The 20,448-nt window shown below is 35.8% G+C and overlaps 2 protein-coding genes across 3 annotated transcripts in view; one reads left to right on the top strand and one right to left on the bottom strand.

Annotated features, from left to right (window-relative positions):
- The window catches only part of NT5DC1 (5'-nucleotidase domain containing 1), a 144,820-nt gene that overhangs the window by 70,504 nt on the left and 53,868 nt on the right, over nt 1-20,448 (bottom strand). The window lies entirely within an intron of this gene.
- Nucleotides 8,817-20,448, top strand: part of COL10A1 (collagen type X alpha 1 chain) — a 47,226-nt gene continuing 35,594 nt past the window's right edge. The window contains exon 1 of the mRNA XM_063605431.1: nt 8,817-16,563. The gene's annotated coding sequence lies outside the window, so the exon portion shown is untranslated. The remainder of the gene's footprint in view (nt 16,564-20,448) is intronic.

The raw sequence follows: 20,448 nt of genomic DNA, 5'->3' as shown, positions 1-20,448 counted from the left end.
CAGAATGCATCAAACTCTATACAAAATATACATATTTTATTGTATATAAATTATATCTCAAGAAAATTAAATTTCTGAAGTTAATAAGCCTAATTCCTTAATTTTTAAAACAATGAGTAGATAATCCTGTTCATGGAAATATTCTATATCCCTTACTAATGATTATTATGGTCATTCAATAACCTAATCCTTAAGAAAAGGAGGCAAAATGGTTTATTATAAAACATGACTTTTTAGATGTATCTTTAATACTACAAGAAACCCTTGCTATCCTAAAATGGCTTATGTAGTGTTTGTAGGGAACTATTAATAATCCCATTAGGTTGAATTAGCCATGCTTTATGGTACCAGCAGATTGCAAAGCAAGTGGTAGAATTGCAGACTGAGTCCTTCAAAATGGAGTATGATGAAAGCAAAATACAAATTCAAAAAAGTTATGAGAGCTAGAAAGGAGAGAAAACAAGTACCTGTATAAAAATCGAAGATGTCTTTAAAAAATCTTATTGAAAATAGTAAAGGGAAAATGCCTGAATTCTCTATTCTACCTAATCTTCACACAAGTTTTTCTTTTTCATTACTTTTATCATGAAACAAAACGAGAATAGGAAATATTTTATTCACTTAACATTGGCACTCTAAATTTTATATTCAGTGGTGAAAAATACATTTAATCTAGTTATGAGCATAATTTAAGTTGGTTATTTCATTAAACATGCATATCGTCTTTTCCTTCAGGAGTGAGGGGAAGAATTAACACTGCTGAACAGACCTATTAGTAGGGTCAAAATGGTATGTCTATGATATTTCTTACAGAAGATTTCCAAATAAGTATATTTTTTTCTACTTCAGGCAGGGGAATTTAACACCTACCCCCCACTCTTGAGAGTGGGCTGGACTTAGTGACTTGCTTTCAAAAAATGGAGTATGCAAAGGGGAATAAGAGTAACTTTACAGTAGAGAAACATGGCAAATGCTATGTTGGTCAGGTAATCAAGGTTAATATTAGCAGTGATGTCATGTTGACAGCATGTACCCCTCATATGATGTGATAAAACTGGTTCTTCACTTCTGTGAAGTGAACCACAACTGCAGTCTAGTCATGGAAAACCATCAGACAAAAGCCAAATGGAGGGACATTTTATAAAATACGTGGCTAGCACTCCAAGTGAGAAATTGTCACAGACCAGAAAAGACTAATTGAATGTGATGATTAAATGCAATGTGGTATCCTGAATGGGATTATGGGACAGGAAAAGGACATTAGTATAAAAACTGGTAGAAGCTAAATGAAGTCTTGTGGTTAGTTAATAGGAATGTGCCAATGTTGGTTTCTTAGATGTGACAAAGGTACCATAATAATGTAAGATGTGAACATCAGGGTGATATTCAGGATCACTCTATATTGTCTTTATCATTTTTCTATACATTTAGGGATTATTCCAAAACAAAGTGTACAAGACAACCAAAAAAATAAATAAATAAATTACAAAAATAATATGTGCAGGAAAAGAGGAGCCCAAGGAAATTTTCTGAGCTGGGTCTGATTTTTACCACAGTCCACAGCTCCTCATACCCTGAGGAGCACACTCGCCCTCGCTCAGCTTTAGTGTTGCTGTTGCTCAAAGCGGGAACCCTCTACATGAAGTGAATGAAGCTCTCTGCTCTAAAGGGACTGACAGGCTGCCTACCTCTCTCATTACACCATTGGAGGATTCTGTTCTGCTGTCCAAAAATCACACAGCTGGAAGGAACCGTCAGTGTTTTCCCACCCCAGATGGGAGAAGGTATTTCAACTTCAGATTGTTAAAGAGTAAATGTTCTAATTTATTTTTTAATCATATTTTTCTAACTTTTAAATTTTGCAACTCTTAAAAATAAAACGTGGAGCAGCTCCATGTGTATTTCAAGTTGAGTGGTAAGGAGTAGCCACTGACACAGTTATAGTTTACACCTTAGATGAACACTGCCAGGGGCTGTGGTTTAGACACATACAATGTTTTTAGCTATCATTTTTAGTATATTGTGTTTAATTTATCTCCATAATGGATCACCACAAATTTTGAACTTTAAAAGTTATAGAAGAACATAAAAATGACAATTCCATAGGTTCTCTCCAAAATAACATCTGTGAATTGTATTCCTCTGATCAAATTTCTTACGTAAAAAAATTAAGATATCTCAAGATATAAATATAATTTTATCCTAATTGGTTATCCACACCTGCAATGTGAAACTGTAGAAAAGTGCCTGCAAAAAGAATCCTGAAACATCCTATCTTATCTCATCATTTGGAAACCAAATAAAAACAAGGAGAGTAGATTTTCCTAAAGGTCAAATTTCAAGAATTCCAAACATCCAGATGTGAAAACAGTTTTGACTATTTTTGATGCCTGAGTACATAAAGAAATATAATAAATACTTTAAAATTTCTCAGGAAATAATATTTTCTTATGTAATTAAATAATATATGTTATCTGCTATACAGAGAAAACATAAACAATTTCCTTACAAAGTATATATGTTACTAAGGTGTGGCCTGGCGCGGTGGCTCACACCTGTAATCCCAGCACTTTGGGAGGCTGAAGCGGGTGGATCAGGGAGTCAGGAGATCGAGGCCATCCTGGCCAACATGGTGAAACCCTGTCTCTACTCAAAATAGAAAAATTGGCTGGGCGTGGTGGAGTGCGCCTGTAGTCCCACCTACTCAGCAAGCTGAGGCAGGAGAATTGCCTGAACCCGGGAGGTAGAGGTTGCAGTGAGCCAAGATTGTGGCACTGCACTGCACTCCAGCCTGGGAAACAGAGCGAGACTCTATCTCAAAAAAAAAAAAAAAAGTTACTAAGGGGTTATACTAAAATGAACTTGACAATCCAATCTTTAATAATATACTTATCTAATATAACCTTAAACTTAAAACCACTTATTATATACTATGTAAAAGTGAAAAAAATAATTTTCAATCTTTCTATGAGGAAATCATGAGATTGTATCACTTAGGAAAGGGTTTACAAATTTACAACAGGTTAGGAAATGCTCAACTACTTCAGTCATCTTGACTTACATATGGAAAAAACACTGAAACCAAAGATGTGTGGATGGAAGTGAGAGTGTTTTCTCTACCCTCCTCTTAATCTTTCTACAACATAATTTCTCTTTTAAGATGTGGCGGCTGTCATACAGCTGGCTATCCATCAATAAAATCCTATCCACTAAGCAAAGCAGGTCAGAAAACTCTCTCACTCTCGGACTTAAACTTCCCTGTATATAGAAAACAAATTTAAAGACAACTGTTTAAGTATCTCTTTAATATCAAAACACTAAATTTACAAATTGCACATTTATGCAAATGGTTGTACCAAGGCTTCTCTCTGTGCCCCAATTGCTCAACACAGCTCCACTGTTCTTACCATGGGAGAAAACCGTAAAAACTCAGCATTCTGGAATAATCTTTAAATTCAAAAGTAGAACAGAAACAGCAGAGAAAAGTATAGGGGATACCAAAGAGAGAATTCAGCCAAATCAAATATAGAATACACTGTCTTCCTGCTTTTCCTACCTAAACCACATTATTGCCCTATTCTTAGTCCCCCCAAAAAGGTAGGCTCTCAAGTTATATGACATATGGTTTAAACAAGTCTTTTGTAAGTACCAGTCTGAAATCTGATTATTATTACGATGATAATAATCATCTTTACCACCACTAACACTTGCACAGCCTGGCTTGTTTTATAAAGTATATTCCAAATTTCTGACAAATAGATTACAAATGGCCTTTTAGAACAGTGTCTATTTATAATTCCTGGTCTCAAAATCCACAAAATAACGCTTTTCCAGTCAAAGCAAAAACCACATATTTATTTGATTTTATAATGTGTATTCTTCGTAAAATAATAATCTTGGCAATTAAAAAATAAGTTAAGTGATTAAAACATTAAAATATGTAAAAGGTAGTGGTGACAATAATATAAGTGGGTCATTTAACCTTACATATATTCATTTATTCAACAATCACTTATGGAACACCTACTATGGATCAAGTGCTATGTTGGGGATTTAAAAAAAAAAGATGACTTCTAAGGATATTACAGGCCAGTAAAAACAGAGAGATGTGTGAATCATCAAGTCCAATGAAGAGGCGTGGTAGGGTGGTAACAGGCTAAATAAAATGAGACCACAGAGGAGGAATGGGCAGGTCAAATACAGAATGAGGTTTGACAGGCTAGATGTCAGGAAAAGCCTTAAGGGAGGAGGTGACCTTAAGCTGCAGTTTGAAAGATAAGTTGGCCCTGACAGATAATGAGGATAGGCTACACAGCAGGTGGGAGTGAGAACTGCAAGATCTTCTAAGGTGATCAACTGAAGGTACTATGCAGTATTTTCAGTTGATTTCAGAGGTACTTCCTAGTACCAGCAAGCAAGCAGTTTGCTAAGGCTGAATTTTGGGGTAGGGAGGTACAGCAACAGCCAGGGCTATGTATGCTATGCTAAGAAACATGGCTTTATCCACAAACAGTTCTTAATAGTTTCTGAACATATACCCTATTTATAATTTAAAAGTGACTAAAACAAACCCAACAGCTAAGGTGCACTGATTACTTATTATGAGTCAGGTACTTTACGTACACTTCTGATTTAGTTATATATCCACAAAAGCCCTTAAACAGGAACTATTTCTATGAGAAAATGGTGGCTATGAACCTGGTACTTTCCCTGTTGGAAAAAATAAATGGTGGCTAGATAATCTGCCTACAAGCACACCAACTACGTGGCAGAATAGACTTCGAATTCAGTTTAACTTAAGTCTGTACTCTATGAACCCTTTCTTTTGAATTAAAAAAAAAAAGTATACATATACACACCACAATTATCTTCTTAATCAGGTCACACCCCCCAATCACTGGTGGGGACACAAGATAATCTCCTTTCATTCCATATCATCCCCTAGCTATGACTCCTTTTGTCTCTCCACTTCACAGCAAAACCGACAGAATGTTTATATATAAAGACACTGGCCATATCCACTTCCTAATTTCCCCTTATCCTTCTAAACTTGTCTTCCTACTGAAGAAAAGAGGGATTAGCTATGGACAATGTCGCTTGTGGCTCCATATTGCTAATCCCATGGCCAATTAACTGTCTTTCTATTACCCAATGGCTCAACAGGTAACTAATTCTCTTTGTTAGTTCTAGGAAACCCCTCTCCCCTATTTCTGTTGTTTTCCTTTCTTCCTTATCTACCTTTCTTCTCAACTCCTCTTCTGCCCTAAGAACTATAAATGCTGGATTATCACTTGCTCAATCTGAGTTTTTCTTCCTTTCATAAATACCATCTATACACACTTTCAATCAATAGGTTTTTATTGATAATCCTCTGAACTCCAAATGTCTGTCCAATTGTCCACACATCTCCTCTAGGACATCACATGGGTATCTCAAACCCAAGAGGTCCAAAATAGAACTCTTCATTCCTCATGTTTTATCCATTTGTTAAAATTTCTCAATAAAAAATAAAGCTTAGCAGATAGCAGGTACTACAGGCTACCCCATAGCTAAAGAGCTCATGCAATGCTGCATATAGTTGATCAGTATGCAAAATGAATAGCTAAAATCCTCAAAAGGCTTGTTAAGATATATATTTTCCTACCATATAGTCTTTCATACAGAACTTACGGCACCTATCATGATATTCTGGCTAATCACTATGCTTACTGAACTTACAGAAGTGGCAATATAGTAAGCATAGACACAAAATATTGTAACAGTCATAAACTGGAGACTATAACATGTTTTCATTTTTTAAATGTTGTGGAAATTGGTCTCTTGCTTCTGACAGTGGAGAACTATGCCATTTGAACAAATTGTCTAACTGAGGATAACTAGAAAAGTTAAACAAACTTTAAAAAATATCTGCTTAACAGCACTGAAGAACCAAAATGTCAATGAAGATTTAAGAGGTCAAGTTGAGAAGCTGAGGAAAAGAGAAACCCAGAAAGCTGAGCCTGGAATCTGGGGCTTCTGCCTGGAATTAGCAGTAACACCAACTTCAAGAAAAGTAAAGGAGAGCCTAAGAAGTCGCAATCTTCAAGAGGCTTGGAGGACAAAAAATGGAGGCCAGTGCCTGCCAAGGTTAGGTAGAGGCTAATAAACTCTCCAGGGTTTATTAGAAGTTAATGAGCTCTCCAGGTTGACCCAAAAGGCTATACTACAGAAAGAAGTACGAACCAGATATAAATACAGCTCTCAACGGCCTGACGCACAACTTCACATCACCTCAATCTCTAAAAATTGATGACAGGTGATCCAGGAGTGCTAGAGCCCTAGCTGCCTGCCAGAAGCAAACATAAGTTCTCCCTGTAGAAAGTTATCCTAGACCTCAACATTTTTCTCTGTAGAAAAGTACTCTCTGTAGAAAGTAATCCAGACCTCAACATTTTTCTATAAAATTAAAAAAAACAATAGCTGGTATCAATAAAAAATTATCAGATACTCAAGGAGACAATATAATATAAAAACAAAACAAACAAACAAAAAAAGGGGGAAAATACACGACAGAACCAGATCCACAGCAGCTCCTATGGCATGAAGACAGACTGAACCAGATCCACAGAAGCTCCTATGGTATAAAGACAGACTTGAAAACTATAAATAATAAATTCAGGAAGCTCTAAAATAAAATCAAGATTTTGTCAGAGAATTGAAAAATAGAAAAAGAACTAAATGGAATTCTAGAACTGAAAAATACAGTAATCAAAATTAAAAGCTTAATGGATAGGTTTATAAGCAGATTAGATGCAACTGAAGAGAGAATTAGAAAAATGGTTAGAAATGAGATTAAAAGAAAACAGAACAAAAGGCAGACAAGAAAAGAGAAGAGAGAAGGTGAAAGATCATAAATGATAGTAAAAATATCTTCTAAAATATGAATAACTGAAATCCCAGAAAGAGAGAAAAGAGAAAAGGAGCAGAACAATATTTTTAGAGATAATGGCTCAGAATTTTCCAAAACAAACCAATGGTGTTAAGTGAACATCTGAGAAGCCCTCCAAGGAGAATTAAAAAAAAAAAAAAAAAAGACACCAGGTACATCATAAATCGAAGATGAAAAACCAAAGACAAAGAGAAATTAGTAATCTCAGCAAAACAGATTATCCTTTAAAGAACAATTATACTGATAACTGAATTTTCAACATAAACAATAGAAACTAGACTATAGTGCAGAAAATAACCATTAACCTAGACCTCCATTAAAAATATTCTCTAAGAATGAAAGTGAAATAAAAAAATTTTCAGAAAATCAACATCCAATACACAGATATGATTGTTTAGCTCTAATGTTATACTTCATTTGAGCTAAACAATCATATCTATTCATAACAACTTGAGGGCTATGCAACGTAATTATCCAACAACGGCCATGGGCATTGACTTTTCTAGGAAAGCTCTACTTCCCAAGTCACTGAGCCGAAACATTGCCTATGAACAATTCAAACAAATTAAAAACTAACGGAGGGTAGAAGGGTAAGAAAAGAAGGAAGTAAAAAATGCCTGTCAATTTATAAAATATTGCAATTTTATCAAATGAAATCAGTACAAATAACTGGTATCAAAATGATGCATATTTTTTGCCTTAGAAAGTTCTATTTGGGCTGGGCACGGTGGCTGACACCTGTAATCCCAGCACTTTGGGAGGCCAAGGCAAGTGGATCACAAGGCCAGGAGATTGAGACCATCCTGGCTAACATGGTGAAACACTGTATCTACTAAAAATACAAAAAATTAGCTGGCAGTGGTGGCGCACGCCTGTAGTCCCAATTACTTGGGAGGCTGAGGCAGGAGAATCGCTGGAACCTGGGAGGCGGAAGTTGCAGTGAGCTGAGATTGTGCCACTGCCCTCCAGCCTGGCGACAGAACAAGATTCTGTCTCAAAAAAAAAAAAAAAAAAAAAAAAAATCTTCTATTTGAACTAATTTTACAAACACCTTTTAAGTACAAAGTATGTCACTTTTATATCTGATGCATTTGGTTGAACATATACAAATCATCAGTGATAAAAGATAATTCTAAGGATATCACATGCTCTGAATAGTTTTAAGTGTGATTTAATTTTCTTGGGGGCAAAAATTTATAAACCATCTTTATAAGTCCTATAGTAGGCCTAATATGCAACTCTGTACAGAGTAGGCTCCCCAAAACAATTAATAAAGACAAGAAAGGAAGGCAAGATACTTCCTTGGCTCAATTCTTTGGCTCAATTCTGAATAACAAAAAATTATTCTCATTTCAAGGTCAGATTCCAGACATTTCAGAATTTCAGTCCTTTCGTCTTTAAATAGAAACCACTGTGATGAAGTTTACATCAGGGAACCATTTTTATCTCTTACATAATTTAAGTAACTACTAGATAAAAGATGAAAAGTCTCTGAAACTTTAGTAGAAATTTCTCATGGATTTAGATAAATAACTGAATTAACTTTTGAAATACACTACTGACTTGGTTTTAAGAGTGTTTTTTATCAGCATGTAGAAAAGGATGTCAGCAGTGAAAACCTCAAGGGAAATATCTGGGAAACTGGATAAATGGAGATCGATGCCAGGAGTTTCTCACTCTCTGATGGCCCAACACTCAGCCTCTAGCAATTCATCACAATTACTAGTCAAATATCCACTATTCCCAATACCATTTACAGAAGACAAAATCCTTCTTCCATTGTGATTTCTTAGCACCTTTGTTGAAGATTGGTTGATCCATTCCTTTATGTTTTTAATTAGAACTGAATATCCAACCACCATGTATCAAAATTGTTGGTTAGGAGGAATCTGGATGGCTAACTAGGGATTTTGGATGTCAGTTATCCTCAGAGAGAAGATCAAAGACATAGATGAATGGTCATGATCTGAATGGAAAGCTTAGGGAAGATAGCCAGGATTTGTTGGAGACCCCACTGGTTGATGTGGGGTTGCAGAAAAGGAAAGCAGCAAGAGTCTCACAGAGATTGACTCCCGAGAACCTCTGAATCCCGCATGAAGGGTAGGTTGGGGTGCTTCTCTTCTCCCTTCACCCCTGCAATAAGCTGCTGACTGCCAAATTGTCAGGGAGCCTTTCTACCTTCATGACCCTAGGCAATGCTGTCAGTGCGGATTTAGGATCTTCCTGGGGACAGAGCACAGAGTAGCTAGTTTGTGCAGGTATCCCCTCACTCCCCTCAAGCCTGAGCTGAGAGGGCAGACACCATACTGGTTGTGCATTCATTGTGGGCTACTACCCTGCATGGGGAATCTCAGCCCGAGTTGTTGCAATCACCAGTACCCTGCAAACATAGCCCAGAACCTGCTCTGACTTGACAACCACAGGGGACCAGCAGGTCCCTGGGGAGCTGTGGGATTTCCAGACATTCAGCCCTAAGCACAGGCTGCCCCTAGAAGAGGGGGAAGTGCGGCCCACTAAGAACCCCCGTGGGACAAAGGAAATGCAGGTACAAACTGATCACTGAATGGGGTGGTACTGGTGGTTGGTAACAGATGTAGAGGGGGGTCATCTCCTGCTCCCTCAGTCCACTGTTGTGGATGTAGGAGAGGCATTTTTCGAATTAACCCAGTCAGACAAAAATAGAAAAGAGAATTTTAAAAAATGAACAAATCCTTTTAAAAATACAGGACTATGTGAAGTCACCAAATCTATAATTTATAGGTATTCCTGAGAAAGAAGAAGAAAAAGTAAGCAATTTGGAAAACATATTGGTAGAAAGAATTCAGGAAAATTTCCCTGATCTTGTTAGAGATATAGAAATCCATGTAGAAGAAATCCAGAACACCAGTGAGATATGATATAAGGTGAACATCACCAAGGTATATAGTTATCAGACTATCCAAGGTCAATGCTAAAGAAAAAATCTTAAACGCCGCTAGAAAAAAGGATCAAATCACCTATAAAGAAATCCTATCAGACTAACAGCAGATTTCTTAGCAGAAACTGACAAGCCAGAAGAGACAGGGATCTAGTTTTAGACTTCTTAAAGAAAAATAATGCCAGCCAAGAATTTTTTTTTTTTTTTTTCTGAGACGGAGTCTCGCTCTGTCACCTAGACTGAAGCGCAGTGGTGCAATCTCAGCTCACTGCAAGCTCCGCCTCCCAGGTTCACGCCATTCTCCTGCCCCAGCCTCTCAAGTAGCTGGGACCACAGGCACCCACCACCATGTCCACTAATTTTTTGTATTTTATTTATTTATTTTTTTAGTAGAGACAGGGTTTCACCATGTTAGCCAGGATGGTCTCGATCTCCTGACCTTATGATCTGCCTGCCTCGGCCTCCCAAAGTGTGTATCTTTTTAAACTAAGCTTCATAAATGAAGCAGAAATAAAGTATTTCCCAAACAAACAAATGCTAAGGAAATTTGTCACCACTAGACCAGTACACCAAAAATGCTAAAAGGAAACAGAAAGATGATACTTGCTACCACAAAAGCACACATAAGTACAAAGTTCACACATCCTATAAAATAATTACATAATTGAGGCTACAAAGCAACTAGCTAACAATATTAGGCAAGGAACAAAACCTCACATATGCATATTAACCTTGAACATAAATACTTAAAAGAGATAGATTAGCAAATTGGGTAAGAAAAACAAGATTCAACCATCTGCTGCCTAAAAGAGACCCACATAATGTATAAAGACATACACAAGCTCAAAGTAAAGGGGTGGAGAAAGATATATCATGCAAATGGGGAACAAAAAAGACCAGGGGTTGCTATTCTTATGTCAGATAAAATAGACTTTAAACCAACAAGAGTAAAAAAAGACAAAGAAGGGTATGATACATGATAAAGACTTCAACTCAATAAGAAGATTTAACTATCCTAAATATATACATTACCCAACACCAGAGCACCCAGATTTATAAAAGTACTACTACACCTAAGAAAATAAAATAAAAAGCCATACAATAATAGTGGGAAACTTCGACATCCCAGAGAAAACACCAAACAGATCACTGAAGGAGAAAACTATCAAAGAAACTTGACTTAAAACGGGCTCTGCCAAATGGATAGACACCTAAAGAACATTCCACCCAACAACCAAAGAATATACATTTTTCTCATCTGTGCATGGAACTTTCTTTAAAATTGACAATATGCTTGGTCACAAAGCACATTTCAATAGATTTTTAAAAATCAAAATAATATCAGGTATCTTCTCAGACTATAGCAGAATAAAATTAGAAATGAATGCTGAAAGGAACTCTCAAAACCACATACATACATGGAAACCAAACAACTTGCTCTTGAATGACTTTAACAAAATTGAGGCCGAAATAAAAAAGAATTGGAAATGAATATAGACATGTAACATATCAAATCTAGGATACAGCAAAAGCAGTGTTAAGAGGAAAGTTCATAGTACTAAATTCATAAATCAAAAAGATAGATCTCAAATTCGCAACCAAATGATGTACCTAACAAACTAGAAAAACAAGAACGAACCAAACCCAAAACTAGCAGAAGTAAAGAAATAAAGATCAGAGCAGAACCAAATGCAATTGAGACTAAAATATCACACGAGGGATCAACAAAGCCAAAAGTTGGTTGTTTAAGAAGATAAACAAAAATTGATAGACTACTAACTAGATTAAACAAGAAAGAGAGGACTCAAATAAGCACAATCAGAAATGATAAAGATAACATTAAAATTGATACCACAGAAATACGAAAGATCATCAGAAACTACTATGAACATCTCTATGCATACAAACTAGAAAACTTAGAGGAAACAAATAAATTTCCAGAAACATACAACCTCCCAGATTGAACCAGGGGGAAATTAAAATCCTGAACAGACCAATAACAACAAATTATAAAATTGAATCAGTAATAAAAGATCTACCAACCAAAACAAACAAACAACAACAACAAAAAACCCAGGACCAGGGGAATTCACAGCAAAATTGCACCATATATACAAAGAAGAGCTGGTATCAATATTACTAATATATATATATATATATATATATATATATATATTTTTTTTTTTTTTTTTTTTTTTTTTTTTTTGAGACGGAGTCTCGCTGTGTCTCCCAGGCTGGAGTGCAGTGGCATGATCTCGGCTCACTGCAAGCTCCACCTCGCGGGTTCACGCCATTCTCCTGCCTCAGCTTCCTGAGTAGCTGGGACTATAAGTGCCTGCCGCCACGCCTGGCTAATTTTTTGTATATTTAGTAGAGACAGGGTTTCACCATGTTAGCTAGGATGGTCTCGATCTCCTGACCTCGTGATCTGCCCGCCTTGGCCTCCCAAAGTGCTGGGATTACAGGCACTCTGAGCCACTGTGCCCGGCCTAAAAATACATATTTTTTAAATTGAGGAGGAGGAATTCCTCCTAAACTCATTCTATGAAACTAGTATCACGCTAATAACAAGATCTGGCAAGGATAACACAAAAACAGAAAACTATGGGCCAATATCCCTGATGAACATAGATGCAAAAGTCCTCAACAAAATACTAGCAAACTGAATCCAACAGCACATCAAAAAGATAATTCATCACGATCAAGTGGGTTTTATTCTGGGAACACAAGGATGGTTCAACATATGCAAATCAATAAATGTGATTCACCACATAAACAGAATTAAAAACAAAAATCACATGATCATCTCAATATGCAGAAAAAACATGCAATAAAATCCAACATCTCTTCATGATAAAAATTCTAAATAAACTAGGCATTAAAGGAACATAACTGAAAATACTAAGAACCATATTTGACAAACCCACAGCCAACATCATACTTACAGGGAAAAATTGAAAGCATTTCCTTTAAGAACTGGACCAAGACAAGGATGTGCACTTTCACCACTCCTATTCAACATAGTAATGGAAGTTCTAGCCAGAGCAATCAGGCAGGAGAAAGAAATTAAAGGCATCCAAATCGGAAAAGTGGAAGTCAAATTATCTCTATTCACTGAGGACATAATCTTACATTTAAAAAACCCAAATGATTCCTCCAAAAGACTCCTGGACCTGATCAATAACTTCGCTAAAGTCTCAGGATACAAAATTAACACACCATAATCAGTTGCATTTCTATACACCAACAATGGTCAAGCAGAAAACCAAATAAAAAACTCAATCTCATTTACAATAGCCATAAAAAAACATAGACTATCTAGGAATACATTTAAGATGGTGAAAATCCCATTTACAATAGCCATACAAAAACATAAACTATCTAGGAATACATTTAAGATGGTGAAATACAAAGGAGAATTATAAAACAATGAAACTGTAGATGACACAAACAGATGGAAAAACATCCCTTGCTGATGGGCAGGAAGAATCAATGTCATTAAAATGACTATACTGCCCAAAGCAATCTAGAAAGTCAATGCAACTTCCTATCAAATTACCAATGTTATATTTCACAGAATTAGAAAAAACAATTATAAAATTCATATGGAACCCAAAAGAGCCTAAATAGCCAAAGCAATCCTAAGCAAAAAGAATAAACTTGCAAGCATTACATAACCTGACTTCAAACTACACTACAAGTCTAATGTAACCAAAACAGCATGCTACTGGTACAAAAATAGACACATAGATCAATGGAGCAGAATAGAGAACCCAGAAATAAAGCCACACACCTGATCTTCAACAAAGTCAACAAAAATAAACAATGGGGAAAGGATACCCTACTCAATAAATACTGCTGGGAAAGCTGGCTATCTATATACAGAAGAATAAAACTGGACCCCTATTTCTTTTTTTTTATCTGCTTTATATAATTTTATTTTTATCTACATTGTTATATCAATGCATCTTTATTATTATTTTTTATTATTATTATACTTTAAGTTTTAGGGTACATGTGCACAATGTGCAGGTTAGTTACATATGTATACATGTGCCATGCTGGTGCGCTGCACCCACTAACTCGTCATCTAGCATTAGGTATATCTCCCAATGCTATCCCTCCTCCCTCCCCCCACCCCACAACAGTCCCCAGATTGTGATGTTCCCCTTCCTGTGTCCATGTGTTCTCATTGTTCAATTCCCACCTATGAGTGAGAACATGTGGTGTTTGGTTTTTTGTTCTTGCTATAGTTTACTGAGAATGATGATTTCCAATTTCATCCATGTCCCTACAAAGGACATGAACTCATCATTTTTTATGGCTGCATAGTATTCCATGGTGTATATGTGCCACATTTTCTTAATCCAGTCTATCATTGTTGGACATTTGGGTTGGTTCCAAGTTTTTGCTATTGTGAATAATGCCGCAATAAACATACGTGTGCATGTGTCTTTATAGCAGCATGATTTATAGTCCTTTGGGTATATACCCAGTAACGGGATGGCTGGTGGACCCCTATTTCTTACCATATACAAAAATTAACTGAAGATAGATTAAAGGCTTCAATGTAAGACCTCAAACTATAAATATTATACTAGAAGAAAATCTAGGGGAAACTCTTCTGGACACTGGCCTAGGCAAAGAATTTATGACGAAGACCTCAACAACAAATGCAACAAAACCAAAAGTAGACAAATGGGACTTAATTAAACTAAAGAGTTTTTCTGCACAGGAAAAGCAATAACAGAGCAAATAGACAATATACAGAATGAGAGAAAATATTTGCAAACTATGCATCTGACAAAGGACTAATATCCAGAATCTGTAAAGAAGTTAAACAAATCAAAAAGAAAAAAAACCACAAAAATTCCATTAAAAAGTAGACAAACGGATATGAACAGACACTTCTCAAAATAAGACATACAAGTGACCAACAAATATATGGAAAATGCTCAACATCACTAATCATCAGAGAAATGCAAATTAAAACCACAGTGAGATGCCATCTCATACTAGTCAGAATAGCTATTATGAAAAAAGCCAATAGATAACAGATGTTGGAGAGGATGTGGAGAAAAGGAAATGTATACACACTGTTGGTGGAAATGTAAATTAGTTAAACACTTTTGGAAAACATTATGGGCATTTCTCAAATAACTAAAAGTAGAACTACCCTTTGATCCAGCAACCCCACAACTATGTATATACATAAAGGAAAATAAATCATTTTATCAAAAAGATACCTGTACTTATATGTTTATTGAGCACTATTCACAATAGCAAAGTCATGGAATTGACCTAAGTGTCCATCAAAATTTGACTGGAATAAAAAAAATGTGGTATGTATACACTGTGGAATACTACACGGCCATAAAAAGTAATGAAATTGTGTCCTTTGCAACAACATGGATAGAGCTGGAGGCCATGATCTTAAGTGAAACAACTCAGAAACAAAAAAACAAATATCGCATGTTCTCACATATAAGTGAAGTACACATGGACATAAAGATGGAAATAATAGATATTGGGGACTCCAAAAGGTGGGGGCTGGGGGAAAGCACATGTTGAAAAGTTACTTACTTGGTACGGTGTTCACTATTTGGGTAATGGGTTCACTAGAAACCCAAAACTCACAATTATGCAATATACCCACGTTAACAAACCTGCACATATATCCCTTGAATTTAACAGAAAAGGGGAAAAAGATGACAGCAGTGTTGTGTGTGCTGCAGGGAGCATAAAGAAAATTACAGGCTATAGCTACATCATATAGATTCAGCAAGTTGGCAAATTATTCACATGACATCCAGAATACCCGACAGATATAATGGTGAAAAAAGTCTGCAACATTTAAGACATTGTATAATGCATGGTATACTTTAACTCAGAGGCAATAAAGAACAAAGGAATGGGTAGAAAATGAATAATCACACGTGTAAATTCTCAAATAATTAGGATAAAGCATGTGAATTAAAAAACAGAAATAATGACTTGAAAGTGTCTTTTTTCTCTTTATGGAAAAAGAAAGTTATGCTTCTCTGGTTTTTGATAAGAATAAACCTCATATGGTGAAATCAATTTTTAAAAGGAGTAATGCAGAATAAAAATCCATAAAACTACCAAAAAAAGTCACATAATTGTATACTTAAAAAAACCAAAACCAAAAACAAAACACTGATCCCAGAGCAATGGCATAAGAAGATATCCTTCTGTGGAATTCCATAACATTGCTAGTTAGTAAGTAGACAGGAAGTAATTTCCCTAATAAAATGTACATATCATTTAGATTTATTAATTAAAACTACTGAAGAATTTGTATTTGAGCTATCCTAATGCAAGCATTCATGCCAAGGTGTCATTCCATTCTTGCATTTACACATGGGATCAAATAAATGAAATTCCCCAATCCCCATCTGCGTCTCAAAAAAGTCACTGACTGCTGGAAAACAACAGATATTCTCTCCTGGAAATGAATCAGAAGGCAAACCATCATTCGGTAGCCAGCATATGATTCAGCAGAGCTTTGTATAAAAGTATAAAGTTCAAAAGCAACCCCCAAAAAGCTCGGGAAGTAGTGGACTGTTTTTACCCCTCCTGGGATCACCACTGACAGCATCCATGAAGTTCTGACAGAAGAACACCCCAGGATGACAAAGTAGTGACTTTTAAAGAGCAGCCGACAACAAGCATATAGGGAATCTCTCAGCAAATACAGGTAGGAGAAATTCAAACGTGTGACAATAGGTTTATGTAACCAATAATGTGACTAGATGAAAAACAGGGCAAAAATACTGGCTGTGACTATTTAAATAATTTCTCTGAAGAGATAAAATGTATTTAAAGAAAATGATACTTCCTTCTGTGTCTCATAAGATTGCTAAGTTTTTATCTTCTTGTCTTCACTAAGCAAAGGTTAAATAAAAAGTAAATCATTTATAAACTCAATACTTTTTTTTTTTCTGGATTTGAAGAGAAGCTTGAGTAGGAGATTTAAACAGAAGGTGGAAAGCATCCATGTAGATGCACAGGACTAACAAGAAAGCTATTGTTTGAAATGCCATGTATCTTCACCGAGGTAGCACACTAAACTACTCCCAGATCTACACTCACTTGTAATACTAAACATCTCCCAACAATGACAGATAACCAGTATTGTCAATGTAGATTTATTTGTAATAAAAACTGTAGTAATTTGAACTCATTATATTAATAGCTATTGAAACTAGAAAGTTCTTGTAGTTCAGAGAAATTGACTTTTTGAGAGCTGAAGCTGCCAATATGTGATGCTTTTTCTTTTTAAGAAGTGGAAATGTCAAATGATGAGAGGAAAAAACTGGAAAGAGAAGTACTGAAAGATTTAATTGGAAAATATGCTGTTCATTTTTCTGGATGTTCCTGTAACACGTTTGAGACATTTTATTTCTGTACTTCAATGATATTATTACTAGCCTAAAAGACGTACAATACAAGGGATGAGAGGCTTTCAGAAGGATCCTGAATAGGTGAGTCAGGTCAGCTGGGTGGTCTTATTATCAGTTTTTGATTTCCCCATTAGAGTCTGTTTGAAGTGAAGTGCCTTTCTTCTTTCCACCCACTCTCACCATTTCAACATTCTAATTTAGTTCAACTGTTTTTATTCTGTTTTGTTAAAAAATGAGCCCAAATTTGGGGAAGGCAGGGAGACACCCTCTCTTGTGGTTTCATGTAATTTTTTGTTATGGTCTACTGGAAAAGAACAACTTTAAAAAATGCAATTTCACATACACTTGATCCCCCATTGGACTCAAATCTCTTCAACAATTCATGTTAATATTTTTCTAATTTAAAAAACTATTTAGTTTTAAGACTTCACTGATTTTTGGCAGGCAGCTTTTTCAACATAGTTTCAACTCTTTGAACCTGTCCCCATAGCTCTTTTCCCACTGCCTGAGCTTCCAAGATAGCAGTGGCCAAAGACTGTAATAAGGTGGAAGTCCATACAGTTACTTGTCTAGGGTTCCACTAACCAAGTTACGTTGACAACTGACTGGTGCCACACAATCTGACATTTTTACAGAAACTCAGAGCACTGTAATTAACTCAAGAGATATGGGGGGAATCCTCATTTTTAAACCAAATTAATAATGAAAACATGAGGTAGAGGGAAAAGGGGCAAATATCTGAGATACACATATTACCAAAGGTTAGTTTTGCTTTGTTTTCCATATTCTCATACCCAAATAATCCATGTAATTGCAGCCCAAGACCTGGTCTCCTCCCCTCCATGTCTATTTGGTGGAAGGGAGGCAGTGCTATGAAGTGAACACACTTAGGCAAAGAGAAAAAAATATCCAAATAAACAAGCTATGATGAGGAAAATGCAGCAGGCCTTCTTGCAAGGGAGTGAGTGGCTGGTCAATGCACCAGGGGCTACTTACACAAGCTGGGCTCCTGAGGAGAACAAAAGGGGTTGTGGCAAGAGTTGTGATGTAATGGGGCCATGGGGTGGCCTGGGGAGAGGACGTGAAGCACAAAATTATTGCTATCTGATCTCTACTTTCTTCATATCCATAGATATCTTGGATATTACTCTTAAGTGTACTTCTTATTCAAGATATGCTGAAATTTAAAAGCAAATATTATGAAAGTACAATAAGAATATCTGCAGTGTCATTCCATCTGACTTCTCTCCCCTATCTCTACATGACCAAAGTCATCTTTCAAGGAAACTCTAAATTACCATTGCCTCCATGAAGACTTCCTTATGCTTTCTTTCATATGTCTGCAATTAGCACATGTAATCGGTCTCCTCTTCCCTTACTTTGCCCATGTCTTCTTTAAGACGCATTCCTTTTTACTTTGCACTATACACAGCATAGTAATCCCTTATGAGGCAGACTATAATAAGCTAAGTGAAAGCAAAGATAATGGAACACATTTTTTTCAACCTCAAAGTGCCTACATAGTATTAAACCAGCAAACTAACTAATAAACAAAACACAACTAGTTGAATGAGATCTACTAGTTAAAAAAAAATTTTTTTTAACTCCAAAAACAAAGTTCATTAGTTTTGCCGGAAAATTAGAGAAATGGGTTGCAGAGGAGGAAAAAACTACAGAAAGTGAAGAGCAAACACAAGAAAACAGGAGACAAATGGCAAATATTTTACTTATTCCTCCCCAAAATAAAAGATGATGGGGAACAGGAGACTGAAGATATGCTTTCAAATAAAATATATATTATTGACCTTTACATAACTTCAAGATTTTTAAGTGATGGCATGATTAGGAAAGTGTATTTGTCACTATCATAATGTTTTATTACAGGAGATAAAAGCTACTCTTGAACTTGATTCAAGTCAATGTAATTTTTTTCTAGCCCATTCCCAACCCTAAAGCCTTTAGGTAACTGAATACATTTGTCTCTTGTAAATTCTCCCATTGTTTTTTTGTATAAACACTTACCTATCTACCTCCACCTCCATTTATATAAAAGATAGCATAAAATGTATAAGCTCTGTATCTGCTCTTTAAAAAACATATACCCTGGAAATGTTTCCATTTCAGCACACACAGAACTTCCTCCCTCTTTTTTTTTTTTTTTTTTAAGGAGAAGTACATTATTTCTTTGTGTAGATGCAGTGTTGTTTATTCACCCAGTGCCCTTTAGATGGATACCAGCCTTGCTTCTAATCTTTTGCTTTTACAACCTATGTTGTAATGGAGTAACCTCACTCATATGTAATTTCATTGACCTGCAGAATACTGATAGGTAAATACACATGTGATTTTGGATGGATTCAAAGTCATTTTAAATTGTTTAGATTGTTTGCTTTAGTCAAACTTCTTAAACTGGATTCAGTACGTATTACATGATATTCTTAAAATACGATTTTAGGCCATGTTAATTCACAATGGTCCTCTAGAGCACCCAGAAAGTGGCCACTGAATTCCAAAAGAGATGTTTGTGTTGGCGAGTGACAAAAACCAAAAAATAAAAGCCACTACTATAAAGTGCTAAATGAATTGGTCATTAATAATAAGAAAGATTATTATTTTTCTCAGATTATCCCAGATATCTGGAGCAGTCTGGAGACATTAGGAAACTATATAACATGTAACCATCATGACAGTTGTCTAACAATGCTTATAAGCACTAAACCCATGCAAACTACTTGTAACCTTAACTAATCCAAATGTAGAAATACTTCAAGGCCATATCATACTCAGCCACATACTTTGCCATTGAAAGTAATGGCAAAAACCGCAATTACTTTTGCACCAGCCTAATATTAAAGTCTGTATACTCCCTGTCAAACCAAAGTTCTATTCTGTTATACCAGCCTCATTTCAAATCAGCACAGGGAGTAAAAGTTAAACAGAAAGAACAATGTGGTTGTATATGGTTATTTATGGTTTGTTTTTTAAACTCCTAAATGATGTTTTTTATTTTTATCTTATGAATAAAAATGATATTAAAACAATTCATTATTTTTGCTTACCTACAAGGCATCATAGGCAAGTCAAAGAAAGTAACAAGATGCCTCTGCTAAGAGTTATTAATCCTGAGGCGTAAACAAATCAAACGGTGCTTTGTTTTTAGTTTGATGAGTGAAATAAAA

This window comes from Pan paniscus, chromosome 5 (assembly GCF_029289425.2).
Source record: "Pan paniscus chromosome 5, NHGRI_mPanPan1-v2.0_pri, whole genome shotgun sequence".
In the NCBI taxonomy this organism is placed as follows: Eukaryota; Metazoa; Chordata; class Mammalia; order Primates; family Hominidae; genus Pan; species Pan paniscus.
Note: the sequence above shows the minus strand (reverse complement) of the source record. Positions and strands in the feature narration are given on the sequence as shown.